The following is a 25,029-nucleotide window of genomic DNA, read 5'->3' on the forward strand; positions in this document are numbered from 1 at the left end:
CCCAACTTTTGGGGACATAGGCATCTACATGACGGATTTTTACTGTTAGTTTCTCTACCTGAGAGGCAATGTTTTTCTATATATCAGCAGCTTAGATTGTTTTTTTTTTACGTTGCCAGTTGGCTTTTCTCTACCTTCTCAGCTAGCCCCATAGAGCATTGGCTACTATCTATGAATCAGTATAAAGGTAGAGTTTTGGCTACTTCTCTTCTTCAGCAATGTCTAGGGCTAGCTGAACGGCCTTGAGTTCAGCATGTTGGCTCGATCTACTTTCTCTTTTGGTAGCTTGTGCAACCTGTTGTGTGGGGCTCTATACGGCTGCTTTCTACTTTTGGTTCATCCTTACGATGCGAGAAGAACTGTTAGTGAAAAGAGCGTAGCGTGTTTCTTCTGCTGGTAGTTGGTTATAGGGTGGAGCTTCTTCAGCTCTTGTCGCTTGTACCTGCTCTTCATCATCAGTGAGACTAAAGTTTTTACCTTCTGGCTAGTTTGTAATTATCTTTAAAATCCTAGGGCGATTCAGGTTTTCAATACGGGCGCGCTGGGTAATGAGGGCAATCTATTTGCTCTATGTGGCGTCGGTGGCGTGGTGGGTAGTAGGAACTTTTCTTTTGAACATCTACCCCAGTACTGGTAGTCGGGGTGCCAGGAGGAGTTGTGCTTCTGTGCTAATCACCTCCGAGGCGGCTTGAACTCTTTCATAGGCAGCCAAGATTTCCTTCTCTGTTGGGGTGTAGTTGGCTTCGGACTCTTTGAAACTTCGGCTCCAGAATCTTAATGGTCGACTTCGAGTTTCACCAGGTACCTTCTGCTAAAGGCTCTAGGACAAACCATTGTTTTCGGCTGCAGAGTAGAGCACATTTTTGACTTCTGGTCTCGTTCTGACTGGGCTAAGGGCTACAGCATGTGTGATCTCCTGCTTGATCTGGGTGAAGGCTTGTTGTTGCTTAGGGTCCCAGTGGAAATTGTTCTTTTTGCGGGTAACCAGGTAAAGAGGGTTCACAGTCTGGCTATACTCGGGAATGTGCATTTTCTAAAAACTTATGGCACTTAGGAAAGTTTGTGTTTCTTTCTTGCTGGTTGGTGGGGACATAGCGGTGATCTTGTTAATGACTTCAGTGGGAATCTGGCGCCATCTGTCTTGCTATTTTACTCCCAGGAACTGGATTTCTCGGGTAGGTCCTTTGACTTGTTCTTCTTGATGGCGAAGCCAGATTCTAGCAGTATCTGGATGATCTTCTTACTTTTTTCAAACACTTCTGCCGCTGTGTTCTCCTACACAATGATGTCATCGATGTACTGCAGGTGTTCTGGAGCCTCACCCTTTTTTAGTGCAGTTTGGATTAGTTTATGGCAGATAGTGGGACTGTGTTTCCACCCCTGGGGCAGTTGGTTTTAGGTGTACTGCACGCCCCTCCAGTTGAAAGCAAACTGAGGCTTGCAATTTGCTGCTAGAGGAATGGAGAAAAACGCATTAGCAATATCAATAGTGGCATACCACTTCGCTGCCTTGGACTCCAGCTCGTACTGGAGTTTTAGCATATCTGGTACAGCGGCGCTTAGCGGTGGAGTTACTTCATTTAAGGCACGATAATCTACAGTTAATCTTTATTTTTCGTTAGATTTGCGCACAGGCCAGATGGGGCTGAGTGGATTTTGCTGACTACCCCTTGGCTTTTTAGCTCACAAATTATTTTGTGGATGGGGATCACGGCATCTCGATCCGTCCGATACTGCCGGCGGTGCACTGTCGAGGTCGCAATTGGTACGAGTTGCTCTTTTACCTTCAGGAGTCTTACTGCAGACGGGTTTTCTGACAGTCCAGGCAAGGTGTTCAATTGCTTAATGTCTCCTGCTTCTACAGCAGTAATGCCAAAAGCCTACCTGAGTCTTTTTGGGTCTTTGTAATAGCCGTTCCGGAGGAAGTCTATGCCCAGAATACACGGGGCCTCTGGGCCAGTCACTATAGGATGTTTCTGCCACTCTTTCCCAGTCAGGCTCACCTCGGCTTCCACCAGGGTCAATTGCTGTGATCCCCCTGTCACACCAGCAATAGAAACAGGCTCTGCCCCTACATGTCTTGATGGTATCAGGGTACACTGCGCACCAGTATCAACTAGGGCATCGTATTTTTGTGGCTTTGATGTGCCAGGCCATCGGACTCACACCGTCTAGAAGATCCGGTTTTCCCGTGCCTCTCCCTGGCTAGAGGCAGGGCTTTTCTAACACTGGTTATTATTCCTCTCCTGGGTATACATACTAGAGGTTCTTTCAAGGGGATCTGACAGATCGTATCTAAAAGCTTGGTCATGGGAGGTTGAGGCTACTTTCACCTTGGTGGAATTCCCCCGGTTAGAGTTTCCTTCCTTGAGTTGACGGACCCGTGCTGCTAGGACAGAAGTGGGTTTCCCATCCCACTTCCCCATGTCTTCCCCGTGGTTACGCAGGAAGAACCACAGATTAGTTCTTGGGGTGTACCTTCTTTCTCTAGCTGGGGAATGTTGGGCTCTGACTTTGGGGCTTGTGACTCGTACGGGTGCTGCATTAACCTTCTTCATTTTTTCTTTCATCTCTTCTTTGAACTCCTTAATTACAGTTGAGATATGAGCCTGCATTGGGCCATTAATCATACTCTCATAATTCTTAAGTTTGTTGGCAACAGAGCCCACTGTCTCTTGGTTAGTGTTAGCATCAATTGTTGCAATGAAAGTGGTGTACTGAGATGGCCCCAGATTTACCAGACTCCACAGCATTTGCCCTGTGCACCTGACCTTGTCGGGGTCATTATTATGTTGTCCATCCTTCCCAAAGAGTACCTTTAATACTGCCACTTCCCTTAACTGTTGGATCCCTTCTTCCAGGGTCTTCCAACGCATTCTATGGTGGTGTTCCTGCATTCTCTCCCTGTGGACAAACCTCTCTCTGACACTCATTAAAAGCTGCTCCCAGAGAGAAAGGGATCCTGGCTCCCTTACAAAAATCTGATTCATACTTGAGTCCTGGGTTAAGGGTCTCAAGTTCTTTGCTTCACTACCGTCCAGCTGCACGCCTGTACCTATAAGGTCTCAGACCCGGAGTAGCCAGGTAGTATAAGCCTCACGCCCTCATCGTACAATGTCTTTGTGTAGATTACGGAGACTTTCGTACGTCAGGGACTCAGTGATGATCACAACTTTTGGCTCCCCTGTGGATTGTGAGGTTCCTCCATTCTTATCTCTATCTGGGTGCTCTGCTTTCATCTTAGACTTCTTTGTTTTTACCGGGGCAACTGCTGCTGGCTGTGACTGCCTTTGTGGTTCAGTTGGAACCTGGACAGTTGTAACATTTGTGGGTTCCACAGCTGTACTATTAGACTGTCTCTCTTCAAGGCAAAAGGCAGGCTTCTCACTAGCGGGTGAAATGCACTCTTTCAGCATCGCTTGCATCTCCTGCATCTCCTTAACCAGCACCCTCACCCAATCTGGGTGGTTTGTTTTTGAGGCAGGCTGTGGGGCAGGGTCAGGCTCTGGAGCAGCAGCATCTCCAGTCTCTGGGGTAGTGTCAGGCTCTGCAGCAGCACCCCTAGTCTCTGGTGTAGGTGTCAGGGTAGTTATCCAGGTTAATCTTCTTTTATCTCTGAGTGCTAAACATAACAGGCATATCAGCAACACCACTCATTGTATGATATCATTAGCACTTAAAGTGGATCTTAACCCTTCGAAAACTGGTGGTGCAGACCTAAAAAGATGGTTAAAAGGTTGGGAGAAAGTTTTCCTCTGTGTCATTTTTTCACAGTAGGTACTATTATTAAAGTAACTCTAAAAACATGCAGTTAGTGTGTGATAGCTCTGAATCCATGTACTTGCCATCTAGAGGAAATTAAAGATCCATGAATCCTTCACCCAGAGGACAAACTTGATAACAGACACAGTGGTTTTAGTTATAGGACCCATATTTAGATAAGGGCCTGTAAATGGGAAGTATACACTTGCGACCACATGCCACCCAAACCAGGGAAAACTGGACCACATGGTGGTACTTACAAATTAAGCTACCTAAGAACTGTTAATCCCTTTTTTTTTCTCAATGCCCTCGAGCCGCACGTTGGGCGCCAAAATCTGTCTTGGTTTGAAAAGACAGGAGCCTGTGAAGGAAGGCAAAAGCCTCCTGTGAAATGGAGAAGGTAAACCCCCTCCCTCCGAATTATCACAACTTCAGAATTAAAAAAAGGCTCTTAGGCAAAGATATGGGAAACGGGAATAACAGTTCTTTACTGGAAGAAAAAAAAAAAAATAACAATGTAATTTAACACAAGCAAAACAACTACTGGCAGAGTGAGAAAAACCTGGCACCCTGAGAAGTCAGGGTGCTGACAGCAGTCTAGCCAAATGGTGGCTGCTCCTCTTGGAGCGGCGATTTGCAGAAGGGTGTAGATCCTTTCTGAAGATGCGGCGAAGGAGCAGCTGGGCCTCAGTTCCTGATTTTTCTCGGAAATCCAGCGAAGAAGGCTGTCTGTGGTCTCAGAAGTGCTTGTTTTATAGTGGCAGGGATGCTTGGCTCCTCCCTCTGGGTGGAGCATCTCCCAATGGGATGATGTAACTAATCTTACCAGCCACAGTGAGTAATTCAATAGCCCATTAGCAGGACATTGTCTTCCTGGCAGTGTCATTGTTTTTGAAAGAGATAAGAAAAACTGCCTAACTCCCAACAGATGGCAAAAAAGAATACATGCTTATTTTACAAGCCAGGACATTATATAGCTCATTAGCAGGACATTGTCTTCTGGGCAGTGTCATTGTTCCTGAAAGAGATAAGAAAAAACTGCCCAACCCCCAACAGATGGCAAAATAGAATACGTGTATATTTTACAAGCTAGGACACTCTGCCCTGTCAAAATCCCCCATAAAATACAAGTGAAAATCCCTCCTCACCTGTGAGAAAAAACAGTTGGGTTCTGCTCAGGGCATTTCAAATTACGTGGGGTAGATGTGACCTCCCCTTACAAAGGCAGCATTTCAGGAAAACCAAAAGTTTCTTTTCAGGGACTCACCAGACTCAGGACACCTTCCACTAATAAGGTTGCTCCAAGCCCCATCCAACCTGGCCCTGAACACTTCCAAGGCCAACACAACCACAGCTTCTCTGGAACCTGTTTTGCTCCTCCCAGGTCTAAAATCGCAAGCAAACTTAGCAGCCTCAGAGATAGATTTCTATTCAATAGCTGCATTTTTCTAGGAAAGAAATATGGCAAACCTTGTTTGCATCTGACTTGGCAAAATCAACACGAGCTCTTCAGAAAGGGCTGCGGCCCACTTTTCTTCCTTTTTCCCATTTTGTGGAACATTTTCATTCTGTTGTTGTTTGGAGCAGTATTTTAATTGATCTGTCTGAGGATGCTGAAAATAGTACAGCAAGTTACTTGTGTGAGGGGTGGAAAACTGAGCTCTTGCACATCCAGTGTTTCTGTTGTTGGAAGTCTTCAATCCCACCTCTCGCTGGGATGAAATAGCTGCTACTCATCCAATTTCTAAAATATCACGCATCGAGCTGACACTATTTGGAGACTTAAAAATAAGTGCAAATTTAAACAAACCTCTGATCCTTTTCCTCTGTTCCACAGTTGATGACAGAAGACAGGAGAGAAAGATTGTTTTGGGAACAATATTTTCAGGAGTCTAAAAAGAATATCAAACCTGCTCTGCCACACCCTCAGCTGTTACAGCCCCCAAAAGCACCGGTTGTCTTTACTCACAGAGTCACAACGGTGATGGGATTTCTACCACACCACAGGACAGACAATTTTTGGTTTTTTTTGGTTTTTTTTTTTTTTTCCTGGGAATAACTACAGCACTTCTGGGTAGCAAGGCAAACATGTGCCTCTTCTAATGGCCCTTGAAAGTGGATGTGTGAAATGAGGTAGACAAAGCCAAAGGCCAGCTGAACCTGGGATCTCTGAATGTGTCTTGATATTCTTCCCAGGAAGATGAGTGGCAATCACTGTTCTGCCAGGGAAACGGCATCTGCTGGCAATGTGGTCTAGAAAATATGCTTTCTGCTCCTCTCAGAGCCAAAATTCCTACCCATTTCTTCAAAGTCCTTCTTAAGGACCATGTTCAGCTGAGTGACAGTGAAGCAAAATGGCAAGCCAGGAATACATTGCCGTGCACACAACATCCTCCATTCCCATGGATGGTTTCTCACTGGCACACAGGAGGAAGGAAGGAACCCAAATGCATCATTGTACATCAAGTCATACATGTTGAGGGATGAACAGATCTCACAGGGTTATGGAAACCTCTCCTGAAAACCAGTTCAGAGAAATCCTGAGCTGTTTTGTGCTGCTAGGCATGAAGATGCTCAGGGTCTTCCACAGGTGCTCAGCAGGCAGCAGGATTGTGGCTGGATGTCACTCTGGAAATGCCAGTGGCTCAGCTGAGAGCTCTGGCAGTGACTGACACTGCACTGAGAGGGGCCACAGTCCTGGAAAAGGCTTTCATCAGGAGCAAACAGCAGCCTGGAGGGTGGGGAATGCTGGATCTGTACTACTGCATGCTCATCCTTCACCTGAATGTGGAGCTGCCCCCAATGTTGCCATGCATCACTTTTTCTTTTTCTGCTGTTGGGTATATTTTGGAGCAGCTGTTCTATGTGGCTTTTGATGGTGATCCTGTGGCAAGCAGCCATTTGCCTGCTGTGCTGTTCTCACCACTAATACTAACTCCTCATTTCCTTTGGTTTTATTTGGGGTTTTTTATCTAGTTGTTGGATTGGTTTGCGTGGGCTTGTTTGTGTGTTTCTTTGTTTGGGTTTTTGTCTGTTTTGGTTTGAGTTTTTGTTTGCTTCTTTAGAAATGACTGGGGAAGTTGGCATAGCCACACTCAACAAAATGTAAACCAGGCTCGTCTCTCCAGAAATTACTTTGGGCAGGGTTTAGCTGCATCCACCAGGCTCAGGATCACTAGTATATTTTCAGGTTTTGCTCTGCATCATCAGCCTGCCCAGACTCTGCTTGTTGTTTCACAAATGGAGAAGACAATGGACATTGTGCCAAGCTTCCTTTCAAACAGAAAAACCTGGGACAGCATGACAGAAAAGAAGAAAAAGCAAATAAATCACCAGTTAGAACAGAACCAGTGTCCCAACATCTTCCTCTCCGCTGTTATTAATTTTGAACATGTAGAGGCAAGCCTGGGTCTAAAGCTTGCATCTCTCAGTTTCTGATGCTATTTGCTACCCTGCAGCCTTGACTGGCCCTGATGTGACTGAGTGCTGGGCAAGTGGGGCTGGGGATGCTCAGCCTGGACAGAGGAGACACTGGGCGGCCTCACTGTGGCTGTGCAGGACTGGAAGGGTCCTGCAGGAAAGAAGGGGACAGAGTGTTCAGCAGGGCCTGTGCTGACAGGACAAGGGGGGATGCCTTTCAACTGCAGCAGGTTGATGGAAGCTGCATCTAAGGAAGCTGCTCTTTTCCACTGGGGGTGGTGGGGCACTGGCCCAGGCTGTGCACAGAGGCTGTGCATGCCCCATCCTTGGGAACAGGGCTCTCAGCAGCACGCTCTGGGGGAAGACTGCTCAGCTGGGAACAAGATGTTGTTCTTCAGGCTCCTTTCCAAGCCCAACCGTGCAGGGACTCCATCATTCCATGGTCTCCAGTGTCCAGTTCAGATGGAGCCTGGGAACTGTGATGTCACAGCCCAGGCTCCAGCTGGAACGTCCAGCGCCCAGCAAAGGGCACAACACAACCGTTGGCCGCTGTGTTGACACGCTCTGCACCTTGCTCCTGCCCTCGCCTTTCACTCTTCTTATGCCCCCGATACCCCGATCATTCCTGACAGCTCCTGAGTGCCTGGATTTCATCATCCAGCCCTGCAGGATGCTCCCATTTCTCCTGAGGATGGTATGGTGCCATTTCATGGAGGTGGACACCCCCCACCTGCCCGGGTGGGCTCGAGTTCTGTGGGGATGGAGTGGGACAGGGACCCCACTCTGGGGTTTTGCTGCCTCTGCAGGCTGTCCCAGTTGGAGAAGAGGAGATGGAGGTGGATATAGAGATTGATAGAGAGGAGGACATGGAGACGGAGGGAGAAGACACTGGGGAGGAGGAGATGGAGGTGGAGGTGAAGGTGGAAGAGGAGATGGAAGTGGATATGGAAGAGTCCATTGAGGACATGGACATTGATTAAAAAGGTGAGGAAGAGGCCCTGATCTTGGCATGAAGACCAATGCCAGCAGCAGGACAGGCAGAGTGGGTCTCCTGCTGCCAGGCTGGGGCTGGGCTGGGTGCTCCCTGCTCAGGGACATTGTACCCAGGGCACTGCATTCTGGTGGCCATCCACAGCCTGTCCTGTGCCTGCTTTGCTCCACACAAGCTCCATGCCAGACCCAGCCAGGCTCAGTTCTGGTAGCAGAGTCCTGCTGCTGGGCCAGCATGTGCCAGCCTGGGGGCACATGCAAGAGCCCTCTGTGCCTGACTGGAGTGACCGTGGCATTTGCTTTTCTTCCAGGTGTGATGGACAGCACAGACAGAGACACCACCCTTGTGTATATATGTTCTACACTTCGTTGTTGTTCTTTAGAATATAGATTGTAGGGCTATTTTTGACTTCTGTAAATACGTTTCCCATAGTTTTGCTAGGTAGGTTTTTCTTTATATATGTTCTATCGATTGTTGTTGTTACAAATATTCTTACAATGTAAATATGTTCTGTATTTTTGCTGCTGTTCTTCTGTAATAAACAAATTTTATTTTTCACACCCCAGTTCTCCTTGCATTTGCTTCAGGCACAGGCAGCATTTTGCAAAGTTGTAGTTTCCACTTGCTCCAGGTTCCCAGGGCTGGAGGTCAGAAGTAGATGAAGGGGAAAAAAATGCACAATTAAAGGTGTCCAAGACACCCAGAGCCAAAAGAAGCCCAGGGGATTAGGAAAGAGGGAAGCACGTGCTCCAAACAACAGCAGAAATGAAGTGAGAGCTCTGGAGGGAATAAAAGAAAGAGGAAGTCTGAAGAAAGGAAAAAACGTCTCCCCACAAGGTGTTTTGCTTTTTTTCCTTGAGAGCCTCTTCTATCATGTGGTGGAAACCCAGAAAAATAAAGGTCAGGAGAAGCATGGTTTATTGGGAACATTCCTCCTTAGTAGACAATCCTTGTGCAAATCATCCCATGCAGCACTCACACATTTAATTGCTTCTCTTCCTGGGGATGCAGAGTTGCTTTATTTACTCCAAGCAAGATTTTCTCCCTCCTCCCTGGCAAAGAACAAGCTCCCATCCTGGCAAGCGCTCACTTCTTTCCTTAACACTCATCACACCCATGCTAAGGAGAGTGGAGAAGGTTAATTTATCACTTGTTGCAAGTTCTAAGTCCTTCTTAGATAAGGACCATGTTCAGCTGAGTGACAGTGAAGCAAAATGGCAAGCCAGGAATACATTGCCGTGCACACAACATCCTCCATTCACATGGATGGTATCTCACTGGCACACAGGAGGAAGGAAGGAACCCAAATGCATCATTGTACATCAAGTCATAAATGTTGAGGGATGAACAGATCTCATGGGGAGATGGAAACCTCCCCTGAAAAGCAGTTCAGAGAAATCCTGAGCTGTTTTGTGCTGCTAGGCATGAAGATGCTCAGGATCTTCCACAGGTGCTCAGCAGGCAGCAGGATTGTGGCTGGATGTCACTCTGGAAATGCCAGTGGCTCAGCTGAGAGCTCTGGCAGTGACTGACACTGCACTGAGAGGGGCCACAGTCCTGGAAAAGGCTTTCATCAGGAGCAAACAGCAGCCTGGAGGGTGGGGAATGCTGGATCCACCTGAATGTGGAGCTGCCCCCAATGTTGCCATGCATCACTTTTTCTTTTTCTCCTGTTGGGTATATTTTGGAGCAGCTGTTCTATGTGGCTTTTGATGGTGATCCTGTGGCAAGCAGCCATTTGCCTGCTGTGCTATCCTCACAACTAATACTAAGTCCTCATTTCCTTTGGTTTTATTTGGTGTTTTTTATCTATTTGTTTGATTGGTTTGCTGCATGGGTTTGTTTGTTTGTTTGTTTGTTTGTTTGGGTTTTTGTCTGATTTGGTTTGAGTTTTTTGTTTGCTTTTTTATAAATGACTGGTGAAGTTGGCAAAGCCAAACTCAAGATAATGTAAACCAGGATCAGCTTTCCAGAAATTGCTTTTGGCTGGGTTTAGCTGCATCCACCAGGCTCAGGATCACTAGTATATTTTCAGGTTTGCTCTGCATATCAGCCTGCCCAGACTCTGCTTGTTGTTTCACAAATGGAGAAGACAATGGACATTGTGCCAAGCTTCCTTTCAAACAGAAAAACCTGGGACAGCATGACAGAAAAGAAGAAAAAGAAATCACCAGTTAGAACAGAACTAGTGTCCCAACATCTTCCTCTCCGCTGTTATTAATTTTGAACATTTAGAGGCAAGCGTGGGTCTAAAGCTTGCATCTCTCAGTTCCTGATGCTATTTGCTACCCTGCAGCCTTGACTGGCCCTGATGTGACTGAGTGCTGGGCAAGTGGGGCTGGGGATGCTCAGCCTGGACAGAGGAGACACTGGGCGGCCTCACTGTGGCTGTGCAGGACTGGAAGGGTCCTGCAGGAAAGAAGGGGACAGAGTGTTCAGCAGGGCCTGTGCTGACAGGACAAGGGGGGATGCCTTTCAACTGCAGCAGGTTGATGGAAGCTGCATCTAAGGAAGCTGCTCTTTTCCACTGGGGGTGGTGGGGCACTGGCCCAGGCTGTGCACAGAGGCTGTGCATGCCCCATCCTTGGGAACAGGGCTCTCAGCAGCACGCTCTGGGGGAAGACTGCTCAGCTGGGAACAAGATGTTGTTCTTCAGGCTCCTTTCCAAGCCCAACCGTGCAGGGACTCCATCATTCCATGGTCTCCAGTGTCCAGTTCAGATGGAGCCTGGGAACTGTGATGTCACAGCCCAGGCTCCAGCTGGAACGTCCAGCACCCAGCAAAGGGCACAACACAACCCTTGGCCGCTGTGTTCGCATGCTCTTCACCCTGCTTCTGCCCACTCTGCTTTTCACCTGTCCCCTGATAACCCTTTCAGTCCTGAAAGATCCTTAGTGTCTGGATTTCATCATCCAGCCCTGCAGGATGCTCCCATTTCTCCTGAGGATGGTATGGTGCCATTCCATGGAGGTGGACACCCCACACCTGCCCGGGTGGGCTGGAGCTCTGTGGGGATGGAGTGGGACAGGGACCCCACTCTGAGGTTTTGCTGCCTCTGCAGGCTGTCCCAGACAGAGAGGAGGAGATGGAGGTAGATGCAAAGATTGATACGGAGGAGGAGATGGAAATAGATGGAGAAGACCCTGGAGAGGAAGAGATGGATGTGGATGTGGAGGAGGAAGAAGAGATGGACGTGTATGTTGATGAGGAAGAAGAAATGGATGTGGATATGGAAGAGTCCATTGAGGACATGGATATTGATTAAAAAGGTGAGGAAGAGGCCCTGATCTTGGCATGAAGACCAATGCCAGCAGCAGGACAGGCAGAGTGGGTCTCCTGCTGCCAGGCTGGGGCTGGGCTGGGTGCGCCCTGCTCAGGGACATTGTACCCAGGGCACTGGATTCTGGTGGCCATCCACAGCCTGTCCTGTGCCTGCTTTGCTCCACACAAGCTCCATGCCAGACCCAGCCAGGCTCAGTTCTGGTAGCAGAGTCCTGCTGCTGGGCCAGCATGTGCCAGCCTGGGGGCACATGCAAGAGCCCTCTGTGCCTGACTGGAGTGACCGTGGCATTTGCTTTTCTTCCAGGTGCGATGGACATCATGGACAGAGACACCACCCTTGTGTATATATGTTCTACACTTTGTTGTTGTTCTTTAGTATGTAGATTGTAGGGCTATTTTTGACTTCTGTAAATACGTTTCCCATAGTTTTGCTAGGTAGGTTTTTCTTTATATATGTTCTATCGATTGTTGTTGTTACAAATATTCTTACAATGTAAATATGTTCTGTATTTTTGCTGCTGTTCTTCTGTAATAAACAAATTTTACTTTTCACACCCCAGTTCTCCTTGCATTTGCTTCAGGCACAGGCAGCATTTTGCAAAGTTGTGCTTTCCACTTGCTCCAGGTTCCCAGGGCTGGAGGTCCCTGGCACAGCCTCCCCAGGAGTGGGGGTCTCTGTGCACAGAGGGGTCCCACTGACAGAGGTGAGCCTCTCCTTGCAGTTTCTCTGGACACACTTGGGAGCTGTAGGGGCAAAGCCCAGCGTGCCCTGGCCCATGGATCCCATGTTGGGGCAGGGCTGAGCCTGTGTGCTCCTGCAGAGCCTCAGCCATGGCTCTTCCCTGGGTATCCCCAGGGCTAAGGAGGGAGCACTGGGCTGTGGGCAAGCCCTGCTCCTGGGCACCCTGAGGGGCTGGAGCCAGCCTGGAGGGAGCCTCAGCCCTACATGGACCAAGATTTCCTTTGGAAACCCCCTCTCTCCCCAGACTCCTCTGAGCACAACAAGAATTGATCCTCCTAGTTCAAGGTGTGACCTTCATTGGCACAAATGTGTCCCTTGCACTTTCTAGCGCAGCAAATGTCAGTGCTTGTAATCCCTGTTCTGCACACTCTGCTCGGGCAGCAAAACATCTGAACCTGAGGGAACATCTTGAATTAGCACAAACCTGCAGAGAGCTCCAGGGGGAGAACCTACCCCCAAGCACCACGAGAAATACTTGACACTGACAGTCTGGGGCAGAGCTGAAACTAAAGTATTTTAATGCCAAGAGAGAGGATTATTTTATTGCTGAATTCATTCTGCAAGAACAAGAATGGAAGCTTTTGGTCTCCTCACCTGCCACAGATGTGTATTGCCAAGTTTTTGCTTCTGGCTTATGACTGGTTTTGATGAATCTGTTCAGAACTCTGATGCTGTTCCTGGCTAAGGTGCAGAGATGATATTTCAGAGCCAGATGAGCTCAGCACATCTTGTGCAATGCAGAATTTCCAGACCCAGACATTCAGGCCATGCAAACTGATGCTTTTTCATCTCCATGCAAAGATCAGTATTAGGACATCCCTGATGTACCACACACTTCTCAGAGCTGTCCCTTTCATCCAGCTCTCCCCAGTCACTTCACAGACTTCACTCTAAGCAGTTTCTGATAGAGCTCAGTAGCACATGGGATTTAATCCTGGTTTTTCTTCATCTTCTCCAGAGCCGTCTCCAGACACAGTGTGTGGGCACTGTCTGGCAGCAGCAGCATTAACCTGTCACCTCCCTGACACTGAGGTTCATGTCACAACTTTTCATCAAAAGCAGCAAATCAATGATTCCCACTGGGTCCCACAAAGCTCCGTGGGGAGTTTGTGTGGCTGCAGTTCCAGCACCAGCCCTGGTGCTCAGAATTTCAGGAGGAGATACAGAAGGAATCAGCCATTCACAGAGAACAACATGAGTTTGCAGGGCCCAGATCCCCACAACAGAGTCCCCAGACTCTGCATTTACACTTTGGCTTCTGTGCCTTACTTTTCCTCTCACTAAAGTCCTGACAGTTTATCTCATGCTCAGGTTCCCAAGATAATTCAAAGCAGCTTTAGGAGCAGGGATATATGGGAACTGTCCCAAGGCTCAACAAAATTTCTCTCCTCAGGCCTGACAATTCCAGCTAAGGAGAGAGGAAAAGCCTGCATGAAAGAGGTGTGAAATCAAAGCAGTAATCAAATTGAGGTATAATGAGAGCAGCTGAACAGGTTTTCAGTGTTCAGAACAAGATTAGCAGCTCCAGGCACAGGAGGGATGTGACATTTTCCCCGTTGTAACAACTCTGTGATGCAAATTGCATCTCAAATCCTCCTCCCCAGCTCTGGGACCTGTTCAGCCACAAACGTGGTGCTGAATTTTTAAAGCAAAGTGGAAGCTGGTCAGAGAGCTGGTTTGCAAATAAAAATCACAGAGGGCAGTTTGGAAGCACCAGCTGGAGCAGAGAGTGGCAGAACCTGGCCCTGGGGGGCAGCACAGCCACACAACACATGCCTGAAACTCTAAGAAATTAAAGAACTTGCCACTGGTTTTCCCTCAGGAGCTACAGAAGGTGCTTTATGGAATCCCTGCCTCCTTCACACATGCATCAGCATGCAGGAGAGCACAAGGATAAAGATTACAGCACCTTCTGCTGCTGCTTCCATCTCCTGACTCAAATCTCACCAAAATCTGTCACGATTGGGCCTTTCCAAAGTCTCAGATTCACTTGGTCCTTGCAGGATTTTGGTTCTGAGGAGCATGAAGGGAGATAAAGGCACTTGCAGACACCAGAGATGCAGTTGGTACCTGAGGCGCATTTCACTGCCCAGGTTAGTGCCTCTAAAACCATCAAAAGCAGCCCCTTTGACAGCACCAAGCCAAGAGCAGAACACCAGGGCCTGCACTCTTGCTTCGGCAAGAACCCCTTGTGTGAGGACACGAGGCTTGACTCCATTTTCATCAGAAGGCTGATTTATTATGTTATATATTATACTAAAATACTACATTACAACTACACTAAAAGAACAGAGAGAAGAAGATCAGAAGGCTACAAAGACAAGAATAGAATAGGAATGAATAACAAAAATCCTGTGACTGCTCACAGCCTTGGCACAGGTGGCTGTGATTGGTCACTGATTGAAAACAATCCACGTGGACCAATGGAAGATGTACGTGTGGCCGTCCACAGCAGCAGATAGTTATTGTTTACATTTCTTTCCTGAGGCTCTCAGCTCCTCAGGACAGGAAAAATCCCAGCAGAGGCTTTTCCCTAAAATATCATGGCTACATCTCACCCTTTAAAATTTATTAAATTAAATAGAAAAAGAAATGTTTGCAATCTCTTCTACTGGGCCCTTGCAGAAGAGAGAACAAACACCTCTTGAGGTTCATCTGTTGCCAATCAAAATCTCAATCAACTGCTGATGTGGAATGGTCAGGGAAATTCTTCACCTGTGGAACATTCAGGGAAATTCTTCACTTATCAAACATCACATTCTATCCTATCACTAAAACAATCCTAAAATATAAGAAAATGCAAAAACTCATGCAAACAAAGTTCATTGTTTCAAGTCCAAACAGCTGAATTTCAGGACAGAGTCCATGGACTGAAGATGTTCTTCTTTGACATCTCTGGAAGTCCCCTTTGGTCCTGAAACAGGCTTGCAGAATTCTGAAACAAAGAACTGCTAAAGAGAATCAATCAACAAGAATCATCAAAAATCCATTGACAGTCATCAAACAATTCAGAGAGAAAATTCTGGAATGCCCTGGCCACAGCCCTTCATTGAACCACTTGGGCTGAGGCTAATTTTTGGCTTTTCAATGCTTTTGAGCTGCTAGCTCTTTCCACTTTTCTTCTTTTTTTTTTTTTTCTTTTTTTTTTTTTTTTTTTTTCCAAAAGAAGAAGAACAGCAGCAGCAGAGGGTCTCTAGGACCTTTTGGTGGCCCTGGTCCTGGTGGGCAGACCAGAGAACCCAGACCTGGCTCACAGAATGGTGGCCCAGGTCCCTGCGGGGAAAGCAAAGTCCCCAAACCCAGCACTGGACGGGGCGGTGGCCCCAGCCCAGGGAAATGAGCCAAATGGCCCAGAACCAGCCTGTGAGGTGGGCTCTGCATGCTCAGAACCTGGCAGGACCATGCTGCCAGTGTCTTGAGAGCAGAAATGACCCAATGCTTCCTCCCCCCAGCAGCACCGGCGCACACCGGCAGCTCGGGAAGAGAAGCTTTCTCAGGAATTGTCATCCCAGATGTGAGCGTTTCTTGTCCCCAGAGCAAGCGAGCAATGCTTGCTTTGCTCTGTGTCTCTTGCTCCTGCAAGGCAAATGCCACTGCTCCTGCATTCTGCCCCTCGGCACCACCCCCATCCCCACTGGGCTGGGAACCAGAGGCAGATACCACAGGAGCCAACTCCCCCACGCCACTGGGGCGCTTGGGGGAAAGCAGGCACCCCAACCCCTAGGGAGAAGCCCCCGACCACATGCGAAATGACCCAGAAACCACACTGATTTTGAACACAGCCAGCCGAACTGCTCCTGCGGTGAGCTGGCGGGCCGTGCCCTCTCCACGGAGGGACAGACTGTTCACAGGGTCTGATGCGAAGGTCGGAGCTCTGGAAGGCAGCGGGACAACTGGGGTGGGTGGTGCGGGCAGCACGGGTGCTGGTGTCGGCTCTTGAGACGGTCCCATGGGCTCAGCACCATTCTTGGCATGCTCTTTCACTGCAATTGGGTTGGCAGGGAGCAGCAGGCTCGGCACGGGCGGCGGGGCCGGCTCCCCATCTCCCCCAAGAGAAAGAGGGGGGGGGAAGGCAGCTCTGCCTGCTCATGCTCCAAGGGAGCGGAGAAAAACTTTTGCTCAGCTGTGGGTAATGCGGGGGGGCTGCGAACCTGCGGTTCGTCTTCTTTGAGAGGCTCCTCTCGTGCCGAACCTGGTGGAAACGGAGCGCGACCGTGCCACCGAGCCACGATGTCCCCTGCAGCCTCCCTTTTTTCCAAAATACAGAATAAGAGCCATAGGTGCACTCCATACATTGTTGGGAGTGTAACACCCTGGTCCTTTGTCCACTCAAAAGCAGCGTCCATGAACTCCCAAAGATCTAAATCAAGGGAGTATACGACATTTGTAAAAAATCTATGAAATTTTGCCCATCTTAAAAACTCATAACACAGTCTCCCCCACACACTATTAACTCCGTTCTCGTGTCCCCATCTGTGCCAGAGTTTAATAACTTTCTTCTCTGACGCAGTAAACGGAACCTGAGCTTCCGAAGGTACATTTTCCCAACTTTCCTCCCACCTTCTGTGAATGGCAGGATCTTCAGGAAGGGAAAAAATAACAGTACCTTTAGACAGTGTCCTTGTGGATCCAGCTGTGCAGCTCTACTGCTCTGCGGTCTCTGGACACAATGTCCAGGAAAGTCCAACAGGTTCTCCTGTTCGCCTTGGCTGTGAACTCTGCCCATCTTCAAGGTCTCGTTTCTTCAGCTCCAGGCTGGACTCTGTGGTCACTCCTGGGGTTGCCATCAATTTCACACATCCAGGGGTCACCAATTATTGTTTAGGCTGCCCTTTGTGTGAGGACACGAGGCTTGACTCCATTTTCATCAGAAGGCTGATTTATTATGTTATATATTATATTAAAATACTACATTGAAACTATACTAAAAAGAACAGAGAGAAGAAGATCAGAAGGCTACAAAGACAAGAATAGAATAGGAATGCATAACAAAAATCCTGCGACTGCTCACAGCCTTGGCACAGGTGGCTGTGATTGGTCACTGATTGAAAACAATCCACATGGACCAATGGAAGTTGCACGTGTGGCCTTCCACAGCAGCAGATAGTTATTGTTTACATTTCTTTCCTGAGGCTCTCAGCTCCTCAGGACAGGAAAAATCCCAGCAGAGGCTATTTCACTAAAATATGGCTACAATTTCCCACCATGGATCACAGGGAGTGTGGGCCACCAGGGCTGTGCCCAGCGTGGGTCCTGCAATGGGGGATGGAGCTGGAGCAGCGCACGAAGCTCTTCCCGCACTCGGGGCACTCACAGGGCTTCCCTCACCAGTGCCTCCGTTGGTGTCTGGTCAATGTAGAGCTCCTGGAGAAGCTCTTCCCACACTGGGGACACTCGTAGGGCCTCTCCCCAGTGTGGATGCGCCGGTGGGTGACGAGGGTGGAGTTGTGCCTGAATCCCTTCCCGCAGTCGGGGCAGCAGAAGGGCCTCTCCTCTGTGTGAATCCGATAGTGCCAGAAAAGATGGGAGCAGATCCAAAACCCCTTCCCACACTCGGAACACTCGTAGGGCCTCTCCCCAGAGCGGATATTTTGGTGGTAGATCAGGTTGGTGCGAAGTCTGAAGCTCTTCCTGCATTCCCCACACTCGTAGGGCCGTTCCCCACTGTGGATCACCTGGTGCCTGATCAGGCTGGAGCTGCACCTGAAGCTCTTCCCACACTCCAAGCACTTGTGGGGCTTCTCCCCATCATGGAGCTGCTCATGGACCACCAGCTCCGAGCTCTGGCTCCATCTCCGGCCGCCTTCCCGGCCCAGGCTGGCTCTTTCCCCCTCAGATCCCCGTGATCTGCGCTTGCAGCCCCTCCTCGTGCGGCATCTCCGGGGCTTTTCCTCCCCGTTGGGTTCCTGCGCCGTGGAGCCGCTCAAAACGGCCTCTGCCACAAGGTTCTGCTGTGCTGAGCTGGGAGATGGAACAGCAGAGAAAGGGAAAGGGGCACTGACTTCCTCCTCACCTGCCTCATTGTCCCAGGGCATCTTGCTCTTCCTCACAGCCTCCCAGGGGTTGGCAATGAGAAATCATGGTTTGAGGAAAATAAGGGATGAGCACGTTGAATTTGAAGGTCCGTCTGCCCGAGCCCACCTCGAGAAGTCACCGGCCATCTGGGCTCCAGAAAAACCTCCCAAACACCAAGGTTCAGCCCTAAAAATCCTACCAAGAGCTCCCTGTCCCTTGTCCCTCCCCTCTGCTCTTCGGAGTTCCCCCTGTCCCAGCTGCTGGGGTTACGCTTGCATTGGGGGTCCCCCTTCTCCTCGGTGCCCGCCCTCTCCAGGCTGCTGGCAGTCCCAGCGATCCCAAAAGCTGCCACCTCTTCCCTCAGCCCATTCAGGGGTGCTGGGGCTTTTTGGGCTCCCTTTTGGGCTCCCTTCTCCCCTCATTCTCTGCTCTGGGCTGCTTTGGAGCCCTGCCAGCTGCAAACATCCCCCCAAAAAAACCCCAAAGCCAGGCACCCCCGGGATATTCGGGCCGTGCTCCCCCTCCCTGGGCACCTGCGGGATGGGGGGCGATGCTCCCGGGGCTGCGGCGGCTTCAGGGACCGCCAGGGCCACGAGATTCTCCCTCTCCTCTTCTGCTGCTGCTCGGCCTCTTCCTCCCTCCCTCCTCCTCCTCCTCCTCCTTTCCCATTCCTGAAGGTCCTCCTGAAGGCTGAACCATGAGGGGAAAAGGGGCAAGGAAAGGGCAGGAACCGTGAGGGGAAAGGAGGCAAGGAAAGGACGGAACCGTGAGGGGAAAGGGGGCAAGGAAAGGACGGAACCGTGAGGGGAAAGGGGGCAAGGAAAGGGCGGGAACCGTGAGGGGAAAGGGGGCGAGGAAAGGACGGAACTGTCAGGGGAAAGGGGGCAAGGAAAGGGCGGAACCGTGAGGGGAAAGGGGGCAAGGAAAGGGCGGAACCGTGAGGGGAAAGGGGCGGGCTCAGGCCAAGGGCGGCAACTGTGAGGGGACACTCTGGGAGGCGGCACTCTGCAAACAGAACTGCAAGGGACTGAGCATGGACGGGAAGAAAGCAGTAAGTCTGAAAGTTTTATTTGCTATCAAATACATCTCACACACCCAGCCCCACGCAATCCCCGTACCTCTGCACTAAACTGGGATCCCACTTCTCCCAGTGTCATTCTAACCCCATGTCAGCCTGGTGGCTTTGGAGTCGAGTGACTTTGTTGTGGGATTGAGTTTTTTGAGGTGGGAAGAAGCAAATCCCTGGTGCTATTGAGCTTTCATTCAACAATTAAGTTGTTTTCAGTGGGGCTGAGTTATTCTGAAGTAACAGACCCATCGACTTGGCTTTTGGACTGCAAAGATTGAGAAGAGAAAAAAAACATTAAGGCCAAACCAAAAGGAGGAGCAGCCAGATGTGTTCCCACCACGGATCACAGGGAATGTGGGTCACCAGGTGTCGTGTAGACAGGACATTTTCATGCTTATTATCCCAAATCGTGGTTTCTGTCCCCTGCTCCGTTTGTTGTGTCTATCGTTTTTGTCCTTCCCCCCCCCCCCCGCCTTGGGGCTGGGCTTTTTGCATGCTTGCTTGGCCGGCTGGCTGCTTGCTTGCTCTTCTAGCTTTGCTTCTCTTTCTTTTTTTTCTTGCTTTTTTAGCTCGCTTGTTTTTTTCGCCATTTTTCTTTTTCCCCTCCTTTCCCCGGTTTCTGTTGTTCCCTTCCTTCCCCTTCCCCCCCCCCCCCTTTCCCCCCCGAAGATATCGGACCGGCACCGGGCAAGGGGCTCTGTCCGGGGTCTGCAAGAGAAGCTTCGCACCCTCCGCAGCGAAGAGAGAAACGGCTCGACCCCTTGGACTGGTGAAACATCTGTTGCCATCTCGGGCTATTTCTCTTGTGCTGGGAGTGTTTTTTTGTTGTTCTTTAATAAACAAGCTTTTTCCACTTCCCCTCTGAAGAAATTCTTCCCGAACCCAGTGGTGGGGAGGGGGGAAGGTGCGGAGGGTTTTGTTTCCTATAAGGGGCTCCTTTGGAGATATTTTCCCTAATTTGTCCTAAACCAGTTCAAATAATTTGGTGGCCCGTACGGGGAAAAGGACAAAGTGGAAAAAGCTTTACTCTAATAATATTTTTTGGCTTTAACTGTTTGTGGGAATATTGGTATGTCTCCTTTTAAAGTTGTAATGTCATTTGGAGTGAAAGCCTGCCTCTATCTCTGGTCATTAGGGTTCTTTGAAGTTTTCATAGCTTTATGGTCACTGGGGTTATTTTCTTATCCAGAAATAGCTCCGGTATTGTCCCTAATACGTAGCTTTTGTAGCAGAGGGGCACTAACCAGAATATTCATCGGGCTGGGCTTGGGTGTGATATTTTGCAAGGGGCTTATAAAAATGTTGTTATCGGTTCCAGGAATGTATAATTCGTGGTTGCGGCTGTGTGTTAAATTTGTTATGGGGGAGGAGGTTATTCAGCCTTTGTTTTCCTTTTCCTCCTCCGAATTGTTTACATTTCTATTAGAAAATGATCACTTCTCCCTGACTGCCAAGGACACCATCTTTCTGTTATTTAATTTAACAACCTTGCTCTATACTGTCTACAGTTTATATAAGATGAAGGCTGAAATTTCTAGAGGGGCTGGTGAGACCCCTGATTTAGGGGTACAACCAAGGGTAAAAAGTCCTGAGTGGTGTGGGAAATGGGAGGATATGGGCCAAATTTTAAAGGAGTTTTCTGATCCGGTAGACTGGGACTTTCCATCTGAACAAATTCAGAACCCGGCTGAGGTGGCGAAGTACCTGAAAGGGAAATGCCAGGATAACCCTAAGGAGAAAAGGATCCTTGAAGTGAGCTGGGCCCTGGCATATGCTTATCGTACCCTGCTAGATACTGTAGGGCAGCAGACAGAGGCAGGTGGGCAGGGAGATAAATCAGCAGCTATCCCAGTTACTCAGGCTGCAGCTAACACCCCAGGCTCGAAGCCAGCAGTTAAATCAGACAGTGAGCCTCAGCCAAGGGCTGTTGCTACTAGTACAAGAAGTGGAAAGTGTACAGATAAGACTGACCGACCAGTGGAGGATGATGATGATTACGATGCAGGAGAAGGACCCTCAACACCTCCTGACATAAAATCAGGAGTCAGAGCAACTGGCACAAGATCAGAGGCCACTATTGATTCCTTCTCCCTGAAGGACCTTCGAGGCCTAAGGAAGGATTATCGGCGACAGCCCGACGAATCTATAATTAGTTGGCTGGTCCGCCTTTGGGATGCGGCAGGGGAGGCTACCATTCTGGATGGCACTGAAGCAAGGCATTTGGGATCCCTGTCACATGATCCCGTCATCGACCAAGGCATGATGAGGGGGGCTAGCCCTCACAGCCTCTGGGAACGGGTCCTGGACAGCGTGGCACAGAGATATCTGTGTGCCGATGACCTCTATGTTCAGCAGACACAATGGAAGACCATAGAACAGGGGATCCAACGCCTGAGGGAGATGGCAGTGGTGGAGATCATTTTTTCAGACGATGTAACAACTAGGAATCCAGACTTTGTACCATGCACACCTGTAATGTGGAGGAAACTGGTGCGACTTGGGCCACCTGAATATGCTTCTGCGCTAGCAATAATGAAGCGGGAGGAGGTATATGAGACTGTACTCGATATGGCGAAGAAACTTCGGGCATATGCGGATGCTGTACATGGCCCGACTCATGCCAGAATTGCAGCTGTGGAAACACGACTGCAGGAACTAGAAGACAAAATAGAGAAAAGCAGCAAGAAACTCAGGGAAGAGATTAAGGAAGACCTCCTCCAAATTTCAGCTGTACAAATTAGAGGCCCTGGTACCCAACGCAGACGTTCCCTTGTTGGGGAGAGAAGGTACACCCCACGAGCTGAGTTGTGGTTCTTCTTACGTGAGTCTGGAGAAAACATGAGGAAATGGGATGGGAAGCCTACTGCTGCTCTGGCACAACGAGTGCGTGAATTGAAGGAAGGTAAGAAAAGGAAAGCAGCCCCAGTTGCCCGTAGCCGAACAGCCAGGTATGATGATGATGATGACATGTCTGATCCCCTCGAGGGAACCTCCAAGACATATGCCCCAGGAAAGAAGGATAAACAGGCGTAGAGGTGCCCTGCCTCTAGCCAGGTAGAGGCATGGGAAAACCGTATCTTTTGGACGGTGTGGATCCGATGGCCTGGCACATCAGAACCACAAAAATATGACGCTTTAGTGGATACTGGTGCACAGTGTACTCTAATACCATCGGGACATGTGGGGGCCGAACCTGTTTCCATTGCTGGTGTGACAGGGGGATCACAACAACTGACCCTGGTGGAAGCTGAGGTGAGCCTGACTGGGAAGGAGTGGAAGAAACATCCCATTGTGACTGGCCCAGGGGCTCCGTGTATTCTGGGCATAGACTTCCTCCGGAACGGTTATTACAAAGACCCAAAGGGACTCAGATGGGCTTTTGGCATAGCTGCTGTAGAGGCAGAGAATGTTAAGCAATTGAACACCTTGCCTGGACTGACAGAAAACCCATCTGCAGTAGGACTCCTGAGGGTAGAAGAGCAGCTCGTGCCAATTGCGACCTCGACAGTGCATCGCCGGCAGTATAGAACGAATCGAGATGCCGTGATCCCCATCCACAAAATGATTCGTGAGCTGGAGAGCCAAGGGGTGGTTAGCAAAACCCACTCACCCTTCAACAGCCCCATCTGGCCTGTGCGTAAATCTGAAGGGGAATGGAGATTGACGGTGGACTATCGTGCCTTGAATGAAGTGACTCCACCACTGAGCGCTGCTGTGCCAGACATATTAGAGCTCCAGTACGAGCTTGAGTCCAAGGCAGCGAAGTGGTATGCCACTATTGATATTGCTAATGCATTTTTCTCCATTCCTCTGGCAGCAGAATGCAGGCCTCAGTTTGCTTTCACCTGGAGGGGCGTGCAGTACACCTGGAACCGACTGCCCCAGGGGTGGAAACACAGTCCCACTATCTGCCATGGACTGATCCAAACTGCATTAGAGGAGGGTGAGGCTCCAGAACATCTGCAATACATCGATGATATCATTGTGTGGGGGAAAACGGCAACAGAAGTGTTTGAGAAAGGAGAGAAAATAATCCAGATTCTCCTGAAAGCTGGCTTTGCCATCAAGAAGAGCAAAGTCAAGGGACCTGCTCGAGAGATACAGTTCCTTGGAGTGAAGTGGCAAGATGGACGGCGTCAGATTCCCACCGATGTCATCAATAAGATCACAGCTATGTCCCCACCAACCAGCAAAAAGGAAACACAAGCTTTCCTAGGCGCCATAGGGTTTTGGAGAATGCACATTCCGGAGTATAGCCAGATTGTGAGCCCTCTCTACCTGGTCACCCGCAAGAAGAACGATTTCCACTGGGGCCCTGAACAGCAGCAAGCCTTTGCCCAGATCAAGCAGGAGATTGTTCATGCTGTAGCCCTTGGCCCAGTCAGGACAGGACCAGATGTGAAGAACGTGCTCTACACTGCAGCCGGGAACCATGGCCTGTCCTGGAGCCTTTGGCAGAAGGTGCCTGGTGAGACTCGAGGCCGACCATTAGGATTCTGGAGTCGAAGCTATAGAGGGTCTGAAGCCAGCTACACTCCTACAGAGAAGGAAATTTTGGCAGCCTATGAAGGAGTCCAAGCCGCCTCGGAGGTGATTGGCACGGAGGCACAACTCCTCCTGGCACCCCGACTACCAGTGCTGGGGTGGATGTTCAGAGGAAAGACTCCCTCTACCCACCATGCCACCAGTGCAACATGGAGCAAGTGGATTGCTCTCATCACACAGCGCGCCCGTATTGGAAACCTGAATCGACCTGGGATTCTGGAAGTAATTACAAACTGGCCTGAAGGTGAGAATTTTGGTCTCGCTGATGAAGAAGAACAAGAAGTGACACGAGCGGAAGAAGCACCACCATACAACCAACTGCCGGCAGAAGAAACACGGTATGCTCTTTTTACTGATGGTTCTTGCCGCATTGTGGGAATGAAACGGAAGTGGAAAGCAGCTGTATGGAGCCCCACACGACAGGTCGCAGAAGCCACTGAAGGAGAGGGTGGATCAAGCCAACTCGCTGAACTTAAGGCCGTTCAGCTGGCTCTGGACATTGCTGAAAGAGAGAAGTGGCCAAAGCTCTACCTCTACACTGATTCGTGGATGGTAGCCAATGCACTGTGGGGCTGGCTGGAGAGATGGAAAGGGGCTAACTGGCAGCGTAGAGGAAAGCCAATTTGGGCTGCTGAAGAATGGAAAGATATTGCCACCAGGTTAGAGAAACTACCTGTGAAGGTTCGCCACGTAGATGCCCATGTCCCCAGAAGCAGAGCTAATGAAGAGCAGCAAAACAATCATCAGGTAGATCAGGCTGCAAGGATAGGGGTGTCAAAGATAGACCTAGATTGGGAACACAAGGGAGAGTTATTCCTAGCTCGATGGGCCCATGATGCCTCAGGCCATCAGGGTAGAGATGCCACCTACAAGTGGGCACGAGACCGAGGGGTGGATTTAACCATGGACAGTGTTTCTCAGGTTATCCATGACTGTGAGACGTGTGCTGCCATCAAACAGGCCAAGCGAGTGAAGCCCCTATGGTACGGTGGGCGGTGGTCCAAATACAAGTATGGGGAGGCCTGGCAGATTGATTACATCACACTGCCTCAAACCCGCCAAGGCAAGCGCTACGTGCTCACAATGGTAGAAGCCACCACAGGATGGTTGGAAACCTACCCTGTGTCTCATGCTACCGCCCGTAACACCATCCTGGGCCTTGAAAAGCAGGTCCTTTGGAGGCATGGTACCCCTGAGAGGATT

The 25,029-nt window shown here is 49.6% G+C and overlaps 2 long non-coding RNA genes across 2 annotated transcripts; both read left to right on the forward strand.

The window, feature by feature from the left end:
• The first annotated feature begins 7,726 nt into the window (after window positions 1–7,726).
• LOC135284782 (uncharacterized) lies at window positions 7,727–8,733 on the forward strand. Its single transcript, XR_010349939.1, has 3 exons — window positions 7,727–7,876; window positions 7,989–8,166; window positions 8,484–8,733. It is a non-coding gene; the product is annotated as an uncharacterized LOC135284782 (long non-coding RNA).
• Window positions 8,734–10,877: 2,144 nt separating this feature from the next.
• Window positions 10,878–12,009, forward strand: LOC135284781 (uncharacterized). The gene is made up of 3 exons (XR_010349938.1): window positions 10,878–11,122; window positions 11,235–11,442; window positions 11,760–12,009. It is a non-coding gene; the product is annotated as an uncharacterized LOC135284781 (long non-coding RNA).
• Window positions 12,010–25,029: the final 13,020 nt, after the last annotated feature.

This window comes from Passer domesticus, chromosome 21 (genome assembly GCF_036417665.1).
Source record: "Passer domesticus isolate bPasDom1 chromosome 21, bPasDom1.hap1, whole genome shotgun sequence".
Classification (NCBI taxonomy): domain Eukaryota; kingdom Metazoa; phylum Chordata; class Aves; order Passeriformes; family Passeridae; genus Passer; species Passer domesticus.